This window comes from Carassius carassius, chromosome 14 (genome assembly GCF_963082965.1).
Source record: "Carassius carassius chromosome 14, fCarCar2.1, whole genome shotgun sequence".
Classification (NCBI taxonomy): domain Eukaryota; kingdom Metazoa; phylum Chordata; class Actinopteri; order Cypriniformes; family Cyprinidae; genus Carassius; species Carassius carassius.
In genome coordinates this window covers 2,176,980-2,196,057 of record NC_081768.1, presented here as the reverse complement: position 1 = coordinate 2,196,057, position 19,078 = coordinate 2,176,980, and the positions used below count along the sequence as shown (strand labels likewise).

The 19,078-nt window shown below is 34.5% G+C and overlaps 1 protein-coding gene and 1 long non-coding RNA gene across 2 annotated transcripts in view; both read left to right on the top strand.

The window, feature by feature from the left end:
* The window catches only part of LOC132156718 (egl nine homolog 1-like), a 339,835-nt gene that overhangs the window by 105,189 nt on the left and 215,568 nt on the right, over positions 1–19,078 (top strand). The window lies entirely within an intron of this gene.
* Positions 11,827–13,975, top strand: LOC132156462 (uncharacterized). Its single transcript, XR_009437426.1, has 2 exons — positions 11,827–12,091; positions 13,025–13,975. It is a non-coding gene; the product is annotated as an uncharacterized LOC132156462 (long non-coding RNA).

The following is a 19,078-nucleotide window of genomic DNA, read 5'->3' as shown; positions in this document are numbered from 1 at the left end:
ACTATTGCTTTTGCATAATGCTGCATCAACGCCACATAAAATATGTTTCAAACACTGTGTCTAATCAAAAAAGCATGCATTTTTAAAATCACACACACTCCCATTATTCATATTAGTGGTTAATTGATATGCTTTTCTTAAACCCAAGTGCTTGGGTTTCCAAGCAGTCTGCCGCAGTGCCAAACAAACAGACCATAATAAACAGAAGGAGCCACAGGGGCCTGGCCTCGAGGCCGCTGCTGGGGCGGGACGATTGTTTTTAGTGTAACATAGCAATGTTGAACAGATCCCACACAACCACAGCAACACGACAAACAGTCTGATCAGGGGATGCTGCACGCCGTAAAAACCAGAGAGAAACACCGCAGCAGAAAACAGATGATGCAACCGAGTGTTAGAAATGTCTACGTGCATTGAATCTGTGTTACAACGAAAACTGTTCCAGCGTTTTTTACCTAATATGTGACCCTGGAGCACAGAGTCTTAAGTTACAAAGGTGTATTTGTAGCAATAGCCAACGATACATTGTATGGGTCAAAATCATACGTTTTTCTTTTATGCATTATGCATATTAGCAGTGCATATAACAAAACTAATTCAACTCAATATTTAGATTTATTTTTGCATCCTCAGATTCCAGAATTTCTTGTTTTGTAAACATGGAGAAAACATTCCACTTTATAATTTTGCTAACTTTATGGGAACGTCACTTTGCATGTTCTGAAACTGCTATAACATTTAAAAAAAACATTAGGTGAACACTCAAGTAAAAGGTTTAGGGGGAAAACATCCCTAAATGAAATATAAATAGTACTTTTAACGAGTTGAATAGTCTTTAGATCAAAACTGTGCTCTCAAATGTTTTTTTTTGACAAATTTTGGACAGACATGGACTAAAAAATTGGTGTAAATTTCACAAATAATTACCAAGAAATGGCAAATAACTTAATTTTACATTACATTTTAAAGTGTAAAGACTGAATTTGTACATAATTTTTTTTGTGTACATTCTGATTTCACAAATGTACAGCATTCAGTCTTTCAAAGATCTAATTCAACCAACCTATAGGCAACTTTAACAAATCCAGCAATCGTTTCTTCTAAAAACTCTTCATCCTCTATCAAGCTGTTTTTGTGTCAGAAGGTGTTTGTCGGAGTCTAAAACTACAAAAGGTATCATTAATCAGCATGTGCATATTTAAAGAATAGATCTAAAGTAAATAACTCATCCAAAAATGAATCTGACATGAAATTGAAATGAAAAAATCATTAACTCTCCCTCATCTCCATCCAAACCTGTAAGACTTTCTATGCAAAACACAAATGCACTGAAAATATACCCGACTGGTTTAAAATTCACAATTAAATACAATGCTAAATTGAATTAAACTATTTAAAAAAAAAAAATTAAGTACATTGTGGAGAAATGCTGAAGTGAAAGGAAAGGGGGAGTAACCAGTTTCATTTTTTGCATTAAAACAAAAAAGGCCTACACTTGTGTAAGAAACCCACTGAAGCGTCTGTAGCACCGAGACAGAAGGCCTTTTGTATGACTAGTCTTCTTACAGTAAGTGAACATGGAAAGTCTGTAAGAAACAGCCCACATGCACAAACACAGTCTGTCATATAACTCAAATAACTTCTCAAATAACTTCCATGTGTGCGAGGTTGAGGGGAGAGGCAGATCTCGGTGGGTTTGCTTTGTCTGAGAGCTCTTGGCAGCGCTGGAAGGATTCCTGAAAGCCAGAAAAACATGGCATCACCCAAAACAACTCCCTGACTCAGAAGCACAAGGGCGCCCAGGACGAACTTCCTCTTGAACGTACGAGCATCAGATATAGGGTTTCTCCAGACAGGAAATGAGTCACATTTTATTCATCCATCCATCCGTCCGCAGATGGGTCCCACCTCCACTTGTTCCCCTGCTGCCCGAGGCAGTGGACTGAAGCGCTGCTGCTACTTTAACCTGTCGACTCGACTATTTAATAAAGCTGCGGCTGTGTTTCAAACTGTCTTGAAAGCCTGTGAGATTTCCAACCCTTCCCTGTGGCTGTCCAAACCTGCCTGCGTCACTGACTCAGTGTTGCTGGTGTTCCTGATTGAGAGAGTAAACTGTGTGGCAGTGATGTGCATCCTGAGCTGAGACTGCGATGGAAATTATCACTGTTCATGATTTAACCAGATCTGGACGCCAGGACGCCTCAGTTTTCAGCAACGCTGCATGCACATGTCCAATGATTCATAAACACAGTCATGCATGCGCATCCGTAATTTTTTCTCTGGCCAAGTTATATTTATGAATATATGTTAAATGTTATACGCACACTTAAATACATATTAGTTTATCTGAATCTATATTGCAAGGGGAAAGATATATCAGATATCTATATGTATATATCAAGAGGCAAACACATTTTTGTCAATTACATTTTTTTTGACGATTTACAAAATTGAATTTATAGTAAAATTCAGATTAATTAAATTATCTTTACATATTTTAATTGAAAAACTGAGAAATCCTTAATCAGTTATTAAATTAATAGATTAATCGAAAGGATCATTGAATTAAATTTGTTACTATCAGAGTATATATAAATACACACACATACAGAATATATTTTCAAAATATTTACATGTATATATTTATATATACATGTGTACGTGTGTATTTATTTATAAATATACACAGTGAACATATATTATGTAAACAAAAAACTTTTATTTGTAATATTTATTAATCATTTGACAGCACTAATATATATATATATATATGTATATGTCAATTTATTTATTTGAAATATAGATGTTTTTGGTAGAAATATAAGTAATTGTAATTATAAATACACTTATATAAATACATTTTAACATCTATACTAGTGATGCATTTGTGCCACAATTTGAAATATATATTTTTTCCATCTGGGATTTATATATCATAACTCTCTTGACTGAAATGAACCCTATGAATCTCTGTAAATGTTTGTTTTTGATTGCATTAACTTTAAGGCCCTTGGAACAGTCTCCCTAAGCAAGCTTTATTTTGTTTTTATGTGCTATTTATTTATTTATTTTTTATCTTTAACTGGTTATTACAGGTGCATCTCAATAAATTAGAATGTCGTGGAAAAGTTCATTACAGCAATTTGTTTTCATTTGTTGGGTTTTTGTTTAAATGTGAGGCAAAATCATCACAATCAAAAGAACCAAAGACTTAAACTACTTCAGTCTGTGTGCACTGAATTTATTTAATACACAAGTTTCACAATTTAAGTTGAATTACTGAAATAAATGAACTTTTCCATGACATTCTAAATGCCTCTGAGTATCGTTTTAAAAACTGGATGCACATTTATTTAGCTACAGTCCATTACATCAACTTCATACATTTCCATGCAGACTGGTGCCTCTCCCGATTACTGGAAGTTGAACAGCGTCAACCAATTAGACTCGAGCCACGATCAATCAAATCTTGACATTTTGCACCAAAGTAGGGACTGAAACTAATGGCATCGCAACTTTAACAGGTTGTTCTATTGGTTAGCTTAGTTCCTGTCTGGAATCAGCTGGATTTACCAGTGGAATATGTAAAATGCACCCAATGAACCACCTTTTCTTGCCATGCATTTGCCAATTTTATGCATGTGTGTTTGTCTGTGAACTGCATTATCAATCAAGCATGCATAACACATTTACCAGCTGAAACCAGTGATCAGCAGAGCCATAGCAACAGCACACCATCCTCACATGAAAGCGATCCTGGCACTGAAAAAAAGAGAAGGAAAAGCGGCTACCAAGGGAACAGTGGCTATTCTGAGCCTGCAGTGTGACAGAGGTTCACATTGACACGGTTTCCTAAATAAAGTGCTGCGGCCCGCGAGGAGAGGGAAGTTCGTCTCGCTGGCTATTCTTCTTCTCTCAAGTGTCATTGTTCAGACAGGAAACACCACAGAGTTAAGGGCACACACACACACACTCCACTGACTAAACTATCCTCTTTTCTTCAAGCCCACGTCATCGTCATTGTCTATTAATATGATAACCATAAAACAAGACGGCTTATTTCAGTTCTCCTTTAGTGCAAGGTGCTGTAATCGCTGTAAACGAACCATCTAGAGGTTATTTTGGTTAGTTGCCAAGAATGCATTTCTAATTTTCACTTAAAGTTGAACTAAAATTACAAAAACTAAAACAAAAATAAATAAAGGTTAAAATAAACATAAAAAAACTACAACAACGAAACACAACTAAAAATTATTTGAATGAATAACTAAATTGTTGAAATTGAAATTAGACTAAAAACTAAAAATAAATTTTTTTTTAAAAACAACTAAAAAGTTAATTCAAGATTACATCTAATTTAAAAAAAATTAAGTTGTAATTATAGATTACTGGAATATGTTTTTCAAGAAAATAAAACTTTCTACTTAATTCGATGTTACTCCTTTGTAATTATTCATGGTATTTATTAGTACTTTCTGAGTGAAAATAGTTTTTTACACAATTTCTGTTCAGTGTATTTCAAATAACAATTAAACTGTGTTATAGTTATAACAATTAAAATAAAAAGTTGTCATTTTTAGTTAACGTTAACAACACTGACCGACAGACTGAATCATGATCAAGTGATTCAAAAGAAGCAAAAATCAGTTTGAATCGGTGTTTCACTGAATCTACATCATTACATTCATAATAAGGGTGAATAAATGAAATGAAAGAATTTTAATTTTAAGTGACCTGTCCCTTTAAATATAGCAGTCAAGTACTGGGGCCCAGTTTCATAGACAGGGCTTATCCTAAACCAGGATTAGGCCATAGTTCAAGTAGGACATTTCAGTAATTTTTTATAAACATGCCTTAGAAAAAAGCATTACTGGTGTGCATCTTAAGACAAAACAATGGCACCAACATGTTTTAACATCAGTCAGCGCAAGTTTCTTTCAGTTGAAACCGCTCAGATTTATATTTTAGTCTATTTATATTTAAGCCTTGTCTCTGAAACCAGGGGTAGGAGTTTTGTTAAAGGATAAGTCAACTTCCAGAATAAAAAAAGTGTGTGTGTGTATATTTATATATATTAAGAAAACGACTGTTCGTTTTACTAGAAAATAGTTTTTTCCTCGACTGGGATTGCTTTGAAGCTGTATTTTTGATACTGAAATCATTAGCAACCATTGAAACCACTATATGGTTTTTTTTTTGCGACAGAAGAAATAAAGACATGCACATCTTAGATTACAAGTGGGTGAGTAAATTATCAGGAATTTTGAATTCTGGAAGTGAACTTATCGTTTTAAGGAATCTAAACCGGGATCATTCAATTCCACTGATTCTCATCGCTGGCGGGAACCAGTGACATCAGCGTCTCAGATCTCTCTCTCTCTGTCTCTCTCTCCATCTTTGTGTTCAATCACAGCTGCTCTTTAATACTCAGGCACAGAGCGGCATGTCCAGACACGCTGTAATAAAGCACCATCCCCTGTCAGTGCTGATCTCTGTCCTGTCCTCCCTCTAGAGCCATGCCATACGCATTCTGAGGAAAGAGAAAGAAAAAAGCGGGAGTCAAAACAGAGGTGTGATTCACAGGCCTGATCCAGGCCATCATCATCATCATCTGCAGCTGAGCAGCTGCTTCCTGGAATTAGAGCTGCGGGGTGGGTGTGTGTGTGTGTGTGTGCGTGTGTGTGTGTGTGTGTGTGTGTGTGAGCAACTGTTCTTTGTGACTCACTCGAAAAACAGGCTGACAAATGTATGTGAGAGAGAGTATGAATGACTGAAGCGCTTAGCTAGAGGAAACAGGATTTGACTTTTCCTTTTTTTGAATAGAGCAAAACAAAGGAAAATCCTATTCATTTTCTTAATCGTTTTAACATGTGTGTGTGTGTGTGTGTGTGTGTAGTGGTATATAAAGATACTGTTGTCTGTTGTTTAGAGCTCAACAGTTATTAAAACGTTTGGGGTCAGTAAGATTTTTAATATTTACGTTATTTAAAACAATTAATATTTTAATCAGAAAGCATGGATTAAATTCATTACTACTTCAATGCTGAATAAAAGAGTTAATTTCTTTATTAAAAGTCTAATCTTTGTATTCATATATGTTTCGAGATTCAATTTAGTCACTTATTTAGTTATTAATTAATTGAATGCATACTAATTAATTTGCAGTGCATCTAACATTAGATGAAAAACTTGAACTATAGAAGAAATAGATATGTTGCCTTGGCAGCAAACTGATATAATATGAACCTGAAATACTAAAAGTACTGACATTCTATCTGGAACTGAATTAAAAGTTAATTTAAACAATTCAGAAATCTTTTTTTTTTAACTATTGCATTAAATTACTAAATGTTTCTCTAGAATTAAAACTATAAATATAAAAATAAAAGCTTAACAGTATATCAATACTAAAATAATACTTGTAGTATATAAATACTAATAATACATGAGTAGTTTAGTATGGTGTTCAGTTAGTATCTGTAGAAGAATAGAGAAGATTTAAAAAACTGATTGCATTGTGAAAACAATGAATATTAATATTTTTAAATGCAGTCATTTGTGAATAAAATCTGCTGAGATGCACAATGGCCAAGAGGTTCAGAAGAAGCAAGCATTGGTGAATTTATGCATTATACTAGAGATTTAATGATGCATTTGTGTGTGTTTGATTTTATTAACCATATTTTGGGGACAGATTTGTAACTGGAAGTGAGCTAATTCTGACAAAAAACCCCTAAAACCTAATTTTGCAAAAAAAGACAAAGTAAATAAAGCTTTTTCTTAATTGTAAAAATGCAGAAAGTTTTCTGTTAGGGTTAGGCTACAGTATTTATAACTAGTTGTATATAAAAACAATAGAAGTCTATGTAATGTTCCTATTGAGATCTGTGTGTGTTTGAGTGGTCAGGAGACCTACCAGCCCATCTGGATTGAATTTTGTGCATGTCGAATGCATTGTGTGTGGCTACAAGCTTCGGTTCTGTCATATTTGAGCAAGCATCAGTGCAGACGGTTCAATCTCAGCTGTGAGACACACAAAGGCTGACTGAGCTGCATGGCCTGTGGATGGGGGTCTCTGTTTGGGGGGAAACACAGGGGAAATGCGTCTGTTTGACGGCCGAAATCCTGCTGATTGTGTGGCTCAGAAAGCTTTCAGCTCAGGAATGTGACCTATATTCTCTGTCCGCTGTCTCACTCTCTTTCAATGTGTTTAAATGCGGTAAACACAGGCATGCTTACCGCAGTAACACACTTGGATTTAAAAGCTCTGTATGACGTCTGTTCGAAAATACAGTGAAATATGTGAAATAGTTTCACAATGTAAAATAATGGGATCAAAGCTGAACTATTTTCTTCAGTGTCTCATGATCTTCAGAAGTCATTCTAATATGATGATCTGCTGCTCAAGAAATATTTCTGATTATTATTGATTGTGCTGTTGAATATTTAAGTGGAAACCATGATACATTTTTTTTCGGGACTCTTTGATGAATAGATAGCTCAAAAGAATCTAATTTATTTGAAATAGAAATCATATGTAATTTTATAAGTGTCTTTACTGTCACTTTTGATCAATTTAATGTGTCCTTGCTGGATAATAATATATATATATATACACTTTTTTCAGCAAGGATATAGACATATAACATAGCAGAGGCTAGATTTCCTACAAATGAGGATGTAAATCTCTGCCCTCTCCCTGCATTAAGGTCATTAAGAGCTGCCAGTGAAGCGGAGGGGAGGTAGGAAAGGGTTAAGTCGTGTTGGTCGGTCAGGATGGACATTAAATGGAGTCTGGAGTGCTGACTCACTGCATTAACAGCCTGTCTCTCTCTCTCTCTCTCTCTCTCTCTCTCTCTCTCTCTCTCTCTCAGATCACGTGGACGGGGCGTGCGAGCATGTGGCAGCCTGTCTGCTTGTACGGGAAGAACACAATAACGTCTAACAATATCAGCAAACCACTGGTGACTGGAGTGTAATAGTGAATCTGTACAGAATGCCCCAGCATGTTGAAAATGCATTGCATCACTTGCTCACCAATGGACCAACTGCAGTGAATGGGTGCCGTCAGAAATTGTAAAAAGTATCTCCTGTTGTCTCTCACATCAAAATCCAGCCACATCTTTGTTTAGAGCTTGTAAACAGTACTTAATCTGTACAGATTTCTGTTCTGGTTCAGACCGTTTTATTACTGAAGGAAGCGTTATTATGGATTATGGCCTTGTATTTTAGTCGGAAGCAACAGTTTGAAGTTAAAACACCTTTATCATACGTTTGTTTCTTACAAACACACAGGTTTTGTCTTCTCCGGATGTTAACTGATGAACTGGAGTGGTGTTGATTATAGTAATGTTTTTATCAGCTGTTTGGACTCTCATTCTGACGGCACCCATTCACAGCAGAGCATCCATTGATGACACACTGATGCAATTTCTCCAAATCTGATGAATAGACAAACTCATCTACATCTTGGATGAACTGAGAGAATGCATTTTTATTTTTGGGTGAACTATTCTCAACCGAGATCTCAATCGAGAAAAGGACTTGCATTCTCCAAGGAGAGATACCCGTGTTTACACAGTTAAGCAGAGAAAGAGTGATCCTCAATAAAAGGTCTTCTTCCACGTCATGAGAGCTACGGTTCACACATCAGACGGCATCTGGAAAACAGAGTAAACAGATGTCAATTATCAGGGTTGGTGGTGGAAACTCCCCGAGCTCTTTTATTACCATCAACTTCTCAAAAGCGTGTGTCTGTGTTATCATGCATGTTTGTGATTTCAACACATGATTGCCACGTTTGCTCTGTGGAAAAAAGATTAGCCTAAAGTGCTAAAAGCTGATGCAATGAGCAACAACATTGCAACCCAGTGACATTTGAATAATGCCAATAAAAATGCTATGAAAGTGTAACTGATACACTTAGGTTGTATGGAGATATATAGCGTGCAATGATGCAACTTTTGCTATACCATAGTAAATATCCATTTTACAAAGGTTTCACATCTTTCTCATTGAAATTGTTCTATAATATTTGAGTGTTAGAAGATATCTTCATCACTTCAGTCAAGTGAGTGATAATATTTATCAGTACTGACTTCGACGCCTCAAATGATCTGAAGTCAGAGGTTGACGTTTTGGAAATTTCTAAGAGCAGATTCTTAAATCAGATAAAGGCCAGGAAGCGACGGAAAACGATCAAAGGGGCTGGAGTTGGAAATGATGTGGTTGATGTAGTGCTTCAGATGAAGGTGTTAGTTCATATTACACGTTATTCAAGTAAAAACTCCCCATGAGGACTTTCTGAAGAGCTTCCGCTGTTCGCCGTGCTGAGGAGATTTGAAAGGTCACGGCCATTAATAACAAACCTCAGCAGATAAAGAGGCATGAGATATGTGCAGATAAAACCTTTACTGAATAAAAGTGGATAATCCAATAACATAAAGCACCTCAATAAACTATAGGAGTGATACTGTATGTCAACCAGGCGATTAAATGTGCAGGGATTTGTCTATTCTACACTAAAAACCTTAATATTTAACGATTAAAAGTGGGGCCAATTTTTAACATTTTATTTTAAATCCAACAAACTGACTAGAATTGATGAAAATTATGTGTTACGCTTATTAGATAAAAAATTGTATAATTATGAACATGGAAATAAATAAATACGTCAAATAAAATGGTGTAAAAGTTGCAGTGCACATTTTTGACACTTTTTGAATTTAATTATTGTTATAATTTTTATTATTATAATAGAAACTTGTGTTTAATGGGTGAAAAATGTTGTAATATAGTGATGAAAAGTTATATTAAAATTAAATGAGTAAAAAAAAATAGCATCTTTTTGACACTTTAAGTTTAAAACTTAAAAATGACTGTTAAAAGTAAGAAAAAAAAAACTTACATTTAAATAAGTTTAGTAAATTATTAATAAAAAAAATACTGGCATAATGTTATATGGTTTTAAATTATGGTATAACTCGACTGACGTTATAAATGAAAAAAAAATGAAAAGGTAAATGGAAAATGGTTTGTAATATACTTATAAAAAGTGATGTCAAAGGTGTGTTGCACTTTTTTTAACTTTAATTAGAAATGTGACTTGAAAATTCATTAACTTGAAATTGAATCAACAAAAGTCAAGCTTTGAGTTTAATGGATGAGAAATGCTGTAAGTACAGATATTGTACAATTAAAAACTGTAAAATGAATGTAACACTTTAATTTAAGATGTCCTTGTTACGCTCATAACATGTACTTACTATAATAATAACAATACATGATGCATAATTACATGCAAGTAATCCTAAACCAAACACGAATCCTAACCCTAACTAATGTAATGTACTGTAATTAATGAATATATTAAAATAAAGTGTAACAATGTTATACTAAACCTTTCTCCTTTACTATCATTACATTTACATTCAGCAGATGCTTAAAAGCAACTTACAGTGCATTCAGACTATATACTTTTTTCCAGTATGTGTGTTCCCTGTGAATTGAACCCACGACCTTTTATGCTGCTAACGCAATGCTGAGCCACAGGAACTCATTACATTGCATATCTCAGCCATAAGCCGCCCTCTACTGTAAAGAACCTCATTGCAAAGACCTCATTTTCAAATTAAAAGGATGCAAAGATCTTTAAACATTGTTATTTTGCTCCAAAAGTCAGAGAACTTCCCCTCGGTGGAAAACAAACTCACGAATGAAGCTTTCACAGAGGCCCGTTGCATTAAGCAGTGGACATGACCCACTTACAGCTCTGATTTCCCCCGCTTGCCATCGGCCCATCATGAGAAACAGTGACCTTCAGCTACAATTTGACCAACATGGGCCAGCCAATCAAATCACAGACATCGGTTCAAACAGCTAAAGGAGATAAAAGGCATGAGATCAGCGTGTCTGTGGTTGCTGAGCTGTGACTCATGGGGGTTTACGTGTCTGATGGCTTTGATGTGCACGCTGCTGCCAGGGCTATTTTCTGCCGTGTGCGGACGGGACGCAACGAATGCTGAACCGAGACAAAACCTCTGAAGCAACAACAACAGCACAGATGCATTAGGAACATTTCCATTTGTTAAACTGATTTACATGCATGATCTTAAACTGATAATACTCAACATGAACCCTGCTCTTGTGTTGTGTTTCTCTTAGGTTTCCTACAAAATTGGTTAAACCATTTTTTCTTTTCTTTAAATTTGGTGACTATTTCTCCTTTAGGGTCATGAATGTGCATGCAAAGTCAGGTCAGTTCAGTTTGAACCCCATTAGATTTTTTAGGCTTGAAAATTGGTTGAACTATTTATTTCTTCATGAAATTTTGTGGCTTACCCTCATTTAAGGTCAAGGATGAGCATGCAGTTTCGATACATACATGTGTTTAGGAAAAGCTGAATACAGTCTTTTCTGTTGGGGTCAAATTTATTTTTTCTTTTTTGATTGAAAATAGTTTTAGCTATTATTTCCTCATGAAATTTGGTAACTTCTCATTTAGGGTCATGAATGTGCATGCAGTGTTTCAACGTGTTTTGAAAGGAATTTATTATGACTTTTCACATCTAGCAACAGAAGGGTTAAGAGAACATCTTAAAAAAGCAATGCAAAATTTCATGTGATAAGTCATTTATCTGTTCACAGTGAACGAGACGATGCAATATACTGACATCTAAAGCTCTGCAGTGATGACATACTGGATTCTTGAAGGCCAACCTGTGAGTTAGCAGATATATACACAAATAAAACAGACAATATGTATCCAGCACGAATACAGTGAGTGAAGACATTGGTGTTTTTGTTTCATTCTTTCCTTCGGTTGGGATCCAGCCACTGTTACAGTTACACACTGTTAGGAAGTTGCACAAGGTTCATGAAAAAAAGCCACTGCCAAAACCACAAACTGCTCAGTGCTGATGCAATGAGATTGTTGCTAAAAGACGGATGCTTCTGTGTGTATTAACAGATTGTCATTGGCGTAACGGGAGGAGAAAGAGCCCTGGAGACAGACATTTGTCTGCTGACTGTCAGATCAGAGAACACAGCGGCACGACGGAAACACTGAGCCGAGATGCCAGCAGCAAAACATGTAAAGTACAAAAAAAAACAACATGAAAGTGACAGAATCAATTATTAAAATTAATCACATCGACATTAGACCAACTGGTTCTGCTTCAGTTGTTCAAATAAAAATTAAAACAAGCCTATTATAAATATTTAGATTAAATATTGTTCATATGTATAATATAGATTTGAATCACAGTAGCTTGTATTTAATAAAGCCCTATTTTACCCTGTGTAATTTGTTCATGATTCTTGAGGATGAGAGCATCACTCAAGCGCTCAGTGTTGCATCAGTCCATTACTCTCAATTACTATATTAAGTTGCATTATATCACTTAAGGTAGCATTAATTTCCCCTGTTTTTTTTTTAATCATGACCGAGGTTATTATGCTAAAATCAAAAGCATTAAAACTATATATATATATATATTCTCATTTTCATTTAGTTTAACTGATGTTCTAAAATAACAAACTGAAATAAAATTAAACACTTGAAATAAAATAAACATCAACTATAAAATTAACTGCAAATATTTTATTTCAGTTAGTTGACAAAGTTGATGTAATAAAATAATAAAAACTGAAATAAAAAATCTAGTATATTAAAAAGCTAATACCAATTACAAAAAAAAAAAAATGACTAAACATTAAAAAAAAATTTAAAAAGTGAAAAATGAAAAAATAAATAAATATATTAATAAAAACTACAATAGCACCTCAATGATACTAAAATAAAACTGGTCATGACCCATCAGTTGATAATCACAGATTGACCGCACAAATACTTTTTTAGTGTGGGCTAGAACATATTCAAAATTATAAACAACATTATTCAAAGTGAGTTTTGCTCACCAAAACTTCATAATGCATTATAAATGACTGCATCGTGATTCAATTTGTGAGAACCGTCAGTCACTTCACAGCGTAACCTACTTTCTTATTTTCTGACACATAAAAGCTGTGCTGCGCTTCCGAAGGCTGTCATCTCTGAAGAGCATCATCAGAAGGATGCTGCTCTGATTCCCCCAGTTGCCATGGAAACTGTTTGCCAGTTGCCAGGCGGCTTGTGCTTGTGTGCAGCTGGTTGCCTTGGAGACGGATGCGGCGGCTTACATAAGCATTCATCTGGAGTCAGGCTCGACCTCATGATAAATTCAGCGCGAGTCGGATGGAGCTGAAACAATGTCACTGAGGCGCGGATGAGGACATTCATGTGCCGCCCACGTTACTGTCAGACAAGGTCAGGATAGTTTCCCTAGCAATTATGCCGAGGCTGTATATGCAGCAGATGCCCAGCAGTCCCAAGGTGACATTTCAGATAACACAGGCTTTCTACCCCTCCTGTTCTTTAAATGAGTAACAATGTGGCGGCAGTTCGGAGACAAACCTTAAGGGAGCTTCAACTCAACAACACAGCCATTCCTCCAATCAAACTACTGCGATTGAACATCTGTTGGTGCAGATGACATAAACTCAACTGATGACTGACTACACTAGAGTTTGATGCCAAGTTGCAACAACATGCAATGCAAGTACACAAATATTGAGGTATATATTTTTCTTTTCCCCCCAAATTGTCCACCATATTTGATGTTGTTTTGCATTTTACTGTGCTTGTTTCAATGCATTATGAACTGAAAGAACATAGACTCCTCTTAAAACACTCCTCAAGTCATTAGCGTGCTTATAATGTCTTAAAACACCACCTACTGTATCGTTACATAGGCAGCATACTAACTGAAAAGAGCCCTCATATGGGAAAACTTGCAAAACCAAATAATGACTGACTTCACTTTGAAGCGAAAGCTGCAACAGCGTGCAATGCAAATAAACTTCGAAAAATATTGTTTGTGTAATAGTTAAATCCAACGATGTTAGAATATTTTCAGCATAAAACACACATTTTTAATTCCTCTTTTCCTCTTTCATTTTGGTTTCACTGTGCTCGTTTCAATGCAATATGATCCTTAGAATTTGACAAAAATAAATGAAGTCCTTTTTAAATCACTCTTCAAATCATGAGTGCGCTTACAATGCCTTAAAATACCCCCTACATAGGCAGCATACTAACTGACAACTCGAACAGTAAGTGACCAGTTTGAAAACACTACTTAAACAGCAACTAATGATTGACTTCATAAGTGAATTTATAAATGGCAGCATACTAACTGAAAACACATAAGTGATCAAAATAAAACTAAAAAAAACTACTTGCACAGCAAACGATGACTGATTTCACTAGAGTTTGATGATAACATGTCTAAGCCATCAATGCATCACTCTGATAAACATCAAAAACACCAATATTTTAATATTTGTATAATTATATTGAACTATTTTGTAATGTTTATCCACATTGTATTTTTAATTGGCATTTGTCATACATTGCCCACTATATTAGATGTCATTACATTACATTATTGTCTTTCAATTTGGCCAAAAGAACATATTTGTGTCCCTGGAGCATTAAAGCAGTCTTGAGTCTCTGGGGTATATTTGTAGCAACAGCCAAAAATACATTGTATGCATGTACTTTTATGCTAAAAATCTTTGGATATTAAGTAAAGATCATGTTCCATGATGATATTTTGTAAATTTCCTACCGTAAATATATAAAAACTTAATTTTTGATTAGTAATATGCATTGCTAAGAATTCATTTAGACAACTTTAAAGATGATTTTTGCTCTCTCAGATCTTCAAATATTTGCATCTCAGCCAAATATTGTCCTCCTAATAAACCATGCATCAATTAAAAGCTGATCATTTCAGCTTTCAGGTGCTGTATAAATCTAAATTTTTAAACATTGACCCTTATGACTGGTTTTGTGCTCACATATTGCTTCATGAACACTCTTCAAATGATAAGTGTGCTTATGATGCCTTTTTTTGTATCTTGTTATTCTTGTCAGTATGCGTGTTACAATGAATTACAGGCCTTGGAATGTGGCCAAAAGAATGTGATGACTAAAAACACACTCTATAGGATTTGGAACACAGCCGAAGATTCCTTTCAACTTCTTCTTTTCACAACATTAGTTAGAAACTGCGTGCATTACTGTAGAGCTCCAACCTAAATACTTCTGCTTTCCTTCTAGAGCTCTGAGTGAAGCAGACGCTGTGCTTCTCTCGCTACGGCCAGCGTCAGTCTTACTACGACCTCAGGAACTCGAGAGATGGAGAGAAATAAACAAGTCAGTTAGAAACCACAGCTTGACAAATGCTCGGCAAACGACAGAGTCATATGACACAAAGGGAAGTGGTGGTTTGTGCTCAAAGCTGTCAAACCCTCCTGTGTTCAGACTTCCCTTTATGTGTATTTTCCTGAGCGTGTCCGCGTGTGCATTTCTGCTTTTCATTTCCGTGAGTAATCTGCTTACAGTTAACCTGGTTAAAGGATGTGCTTCAAGTACAGCACGGATGACTGAGCTCGCAGGAATGCAGCGCAGGCGTGACTAAATACACAAGCTTCAGGTGACAAACACCGCTGAGAATGTGACGTTTATGTGAATCGAATGACATGCCAGTTCTCATAGCACTCTCCTTCAACCGCCTTTGTAAAGTCTTAGCCAACCAACTGTTCTTGGTAATACCAGGAGGTTAACCTGACATGGTTTTGTTTCAAACCAAAGGCCGTTTGTGAAACCAAACAAACGCTTTGGCAACGGGTCAAGACTGAATGTGGAAACAAGGTTAAAGAGGCTGTTCGTTGGATTCTAGTTGGTTCGTTATTTTGGTTGTTGTTGAAAACCCAAGTTTGCGGATCTGATTGACTGATTTATTTATGGGTTATGGGTTAAAGACACACTCCCAAATTTAGTTTCACTTAAAAAAAAAGGCACAGTTGTGAAACCAAACAAACACATTTTCAGAGAGTGAAAGCTAATGTGGAAACGAGATTACAGAGGCCTGGTTTTTATTCATGGTGTAAGGTTTCTTGCCACAGAGTTAACACAGAAAACTGGCTTAGGCTGGTTTAAACTTTTTTTTTTTTTTTCAGTTTCGTTTTAAACGAAAGCACAGTTTCTGAAACACATTGACAACAAGTCTAAACTAAATGTGGAAATAAGGCTCAAGGGCCTGGCTTTCTTTTTATTTTTTGGCTTTCTAAAAACTAACTAAAATCTGCTGAAAAGCCAAAGCTGCTCTTCAGATAAACTGCTTTAAAAAGTGCAAGTGTTACCTTAAAGAGCAATTTCTACCTGATTTAACCCATAAACGGCTATACATTCATGGTATAAAATAACGTATTAGAGTTGTTAAAAATTATATTTTGACTTTTAAACTACCATTTTTGCATGCCCAAAACTAAAAAATAAAATAAACTAACCACCCTCTAGTAAAAAAGAAATACATTTAAAATACATTTATTTCATACTAAGTATAGTTCAAATCTATTAAGATGTTTACTGACGGATAACTCGAGACTTACTGATATAAAAAGTATAATTAAACTTAACTTGATGTACTACTTGTGCATAATACACATTTATTAATATTAAGTGTTTTCATGTCACTTTTGATAATATATATATATATATATATAATATCTGTCTTTAAATGCTAAATATTTAAAGTTTATCTGAAATATAATTGCGATGGTTCCAACTTCAGCACAATGAAATTATATCTTTAATTGTATTTCAGTACTTCTGCACAATTAAAGTGCATTAATTACAAAACTGGTTTGAATTAATTTAGCAAACTTTAAGTATACCAGTTAGTATACTAAAAGGACAATTGAAGGGCATTTTATTAAGTGCATAACTATTGAAATGTATTTGTAGTATACTTAGCATGAATTTCAAATACATTTAAGTAGATTTATTTTTCACTAGGGCCACAAAACAGATTTTTGGAGCTAACTATAAGCGACCTAATTTAGTTTTATTGCAAACGAAGGAATAGTTGTGAAAAGAGTCCAAAGAGAAGCTGCAAATAAAGTTAGTCATTTTCTGTCAGTCAGAGATGTTCACTGTCTTGGCTTCGCCCCTCACTGAGTTACACAACAGTCAGCATGACTTCAGAGGAATGGTATTTCTTCAGTGAGCATCAGGAGTGTTCTCCTAACCGTCCGGAGAGAGTTCAGATGCAGATCTGAGCCCGAGGATGTGGATGACAAGTGCTGGCAGGAGAGGCGTTGTGTCAACTAAAGCAGACAGACTTGTTTAACAGTTTGGCACTTATTCAGCACAGCACAGATCTTAAAAAACGAGGACTAGGCGTTACACAATAACACAACTCAGGCCAGAAACATTCACACGTACACAAACACAATTATTGCCTTTCTGCCCATACGGCAAAAATATAATCTTGTTTTCTGAATAAAATATATTTTACACATATGCTAAACATGTTGCAAACAGTGAAGCTCAATTACATATATTTTTTGAAAATTTAAAATGTAATTAGTTTCAATCTTCATATCCTAAAATATATTTCAGGAGCGTGAAAATACATTTTCAATCTTAAAGTAGCCTACATTTAAGCTGAATGCAAATGTGGATGGAATAAACTAGACTCCAAAACTAGATTTTTCTTTATTTATTGTTTGATTGTGACATATGTGAATGTTTTTTCTTGGATTAAAAAAAAAAAAAATATATATATATATATATATATATGGATTTGAAATATATTAAATATAATAAAATATTTAATGCCTTTAAAATGTATTTGTATGTTAAAAATATATAAATGCCTTTAAAAATATATTAATATATATTTAAAAATACAAATAAATGTTAAATGTATTTTTACAAATATACCTATATTTTATATATATATTTTTTTAAATAAACAAATTTCCAAAACAATATATTAGTAGAATAATATTTACCAAATATATATTTTTGTATATTTTGAAACATATTTAAAAAATATATCAACTGATTGATATAAAAAAGTGGGGTAAGAAAATTACATCTTTTTTTTTCTTCCTGATATAAGTAGATATTTAAATTTTTTAGGCAGAAAATACATTTTAAAACATTTATTCAGAAGCTGTAAAACTGTGTACTGTAAAAAACGCCATAGCACGTTTTCTTGAATTATTTAGCTTTTCAACTAAATGTCTCTTATTTTCAGAATCTTTAGATGTTTGTACAGAAAAACAATAATACAAAAAAACACTAAGAAAATGTCTGTTCCATTAAACCGTATAACATTCAGCTGTTGATATTAAGTTAGCTAGCTAAGAATATGTTGACAGGTTTACAAACTTGAATTCAATTGTATAAATGTAAATAAACATATTCTGTGTTTATGTGCTGCGCAATATGTTTTGAATATACTTGAGAAAAAATAGCTTCATAATATAAAAAAAGATTTGGCTTTGTCAAAGTCATTGAGTTTAAAGTCATTTATGAACCTTGACTTTTAGTTTACACATAAAATGTTGAAGATGATTTCATGAATGATCTATTTTTAAATTCTGATTTGTAATGTGTTAGGAATCAAATTCAAAATCAGGAAGTGCTCATAAATATCAGATGTTGTTGCTGGTTTTATTACACTGAGATGCATTAACCCTTCGTGTGGCATATTTCCTCTTCAATACATGTTGGCCTTCAGAGTTGACACAAAACAGATGGATGTCCCATGCTGCGTTGTGCAATGCTTAACCCCAGGTTTCCCACGCTGCTTTGCGTCTGTAATATAAGTGTGCACTAATCCATTACAAATAAATTTCCCCACTGGAAAACCAAACCGATCTGTGGAGAGCATTTCATCACTTCACTGCTGCATCCCACCAAGAGCAGCATATGTGGCATATTGGCCCCAATATTCTATTTTTAATTATCTATTTTTATGTATTTTTTGAAAATTGTAAAGCTGTTGAACTACATTATCTGAATTATTTATAAATCAAAATACACACTGCAGCTAAATATAGATCTCACTCCTGTCCCTTGTGCAGAGAATTAGTTTGTTTATGGCAGGATTATTATTGCAAAATAAAAAAATATATATAAAACTTTAAGTAAAACAAAATGAAAGAGCGATACAAGAAT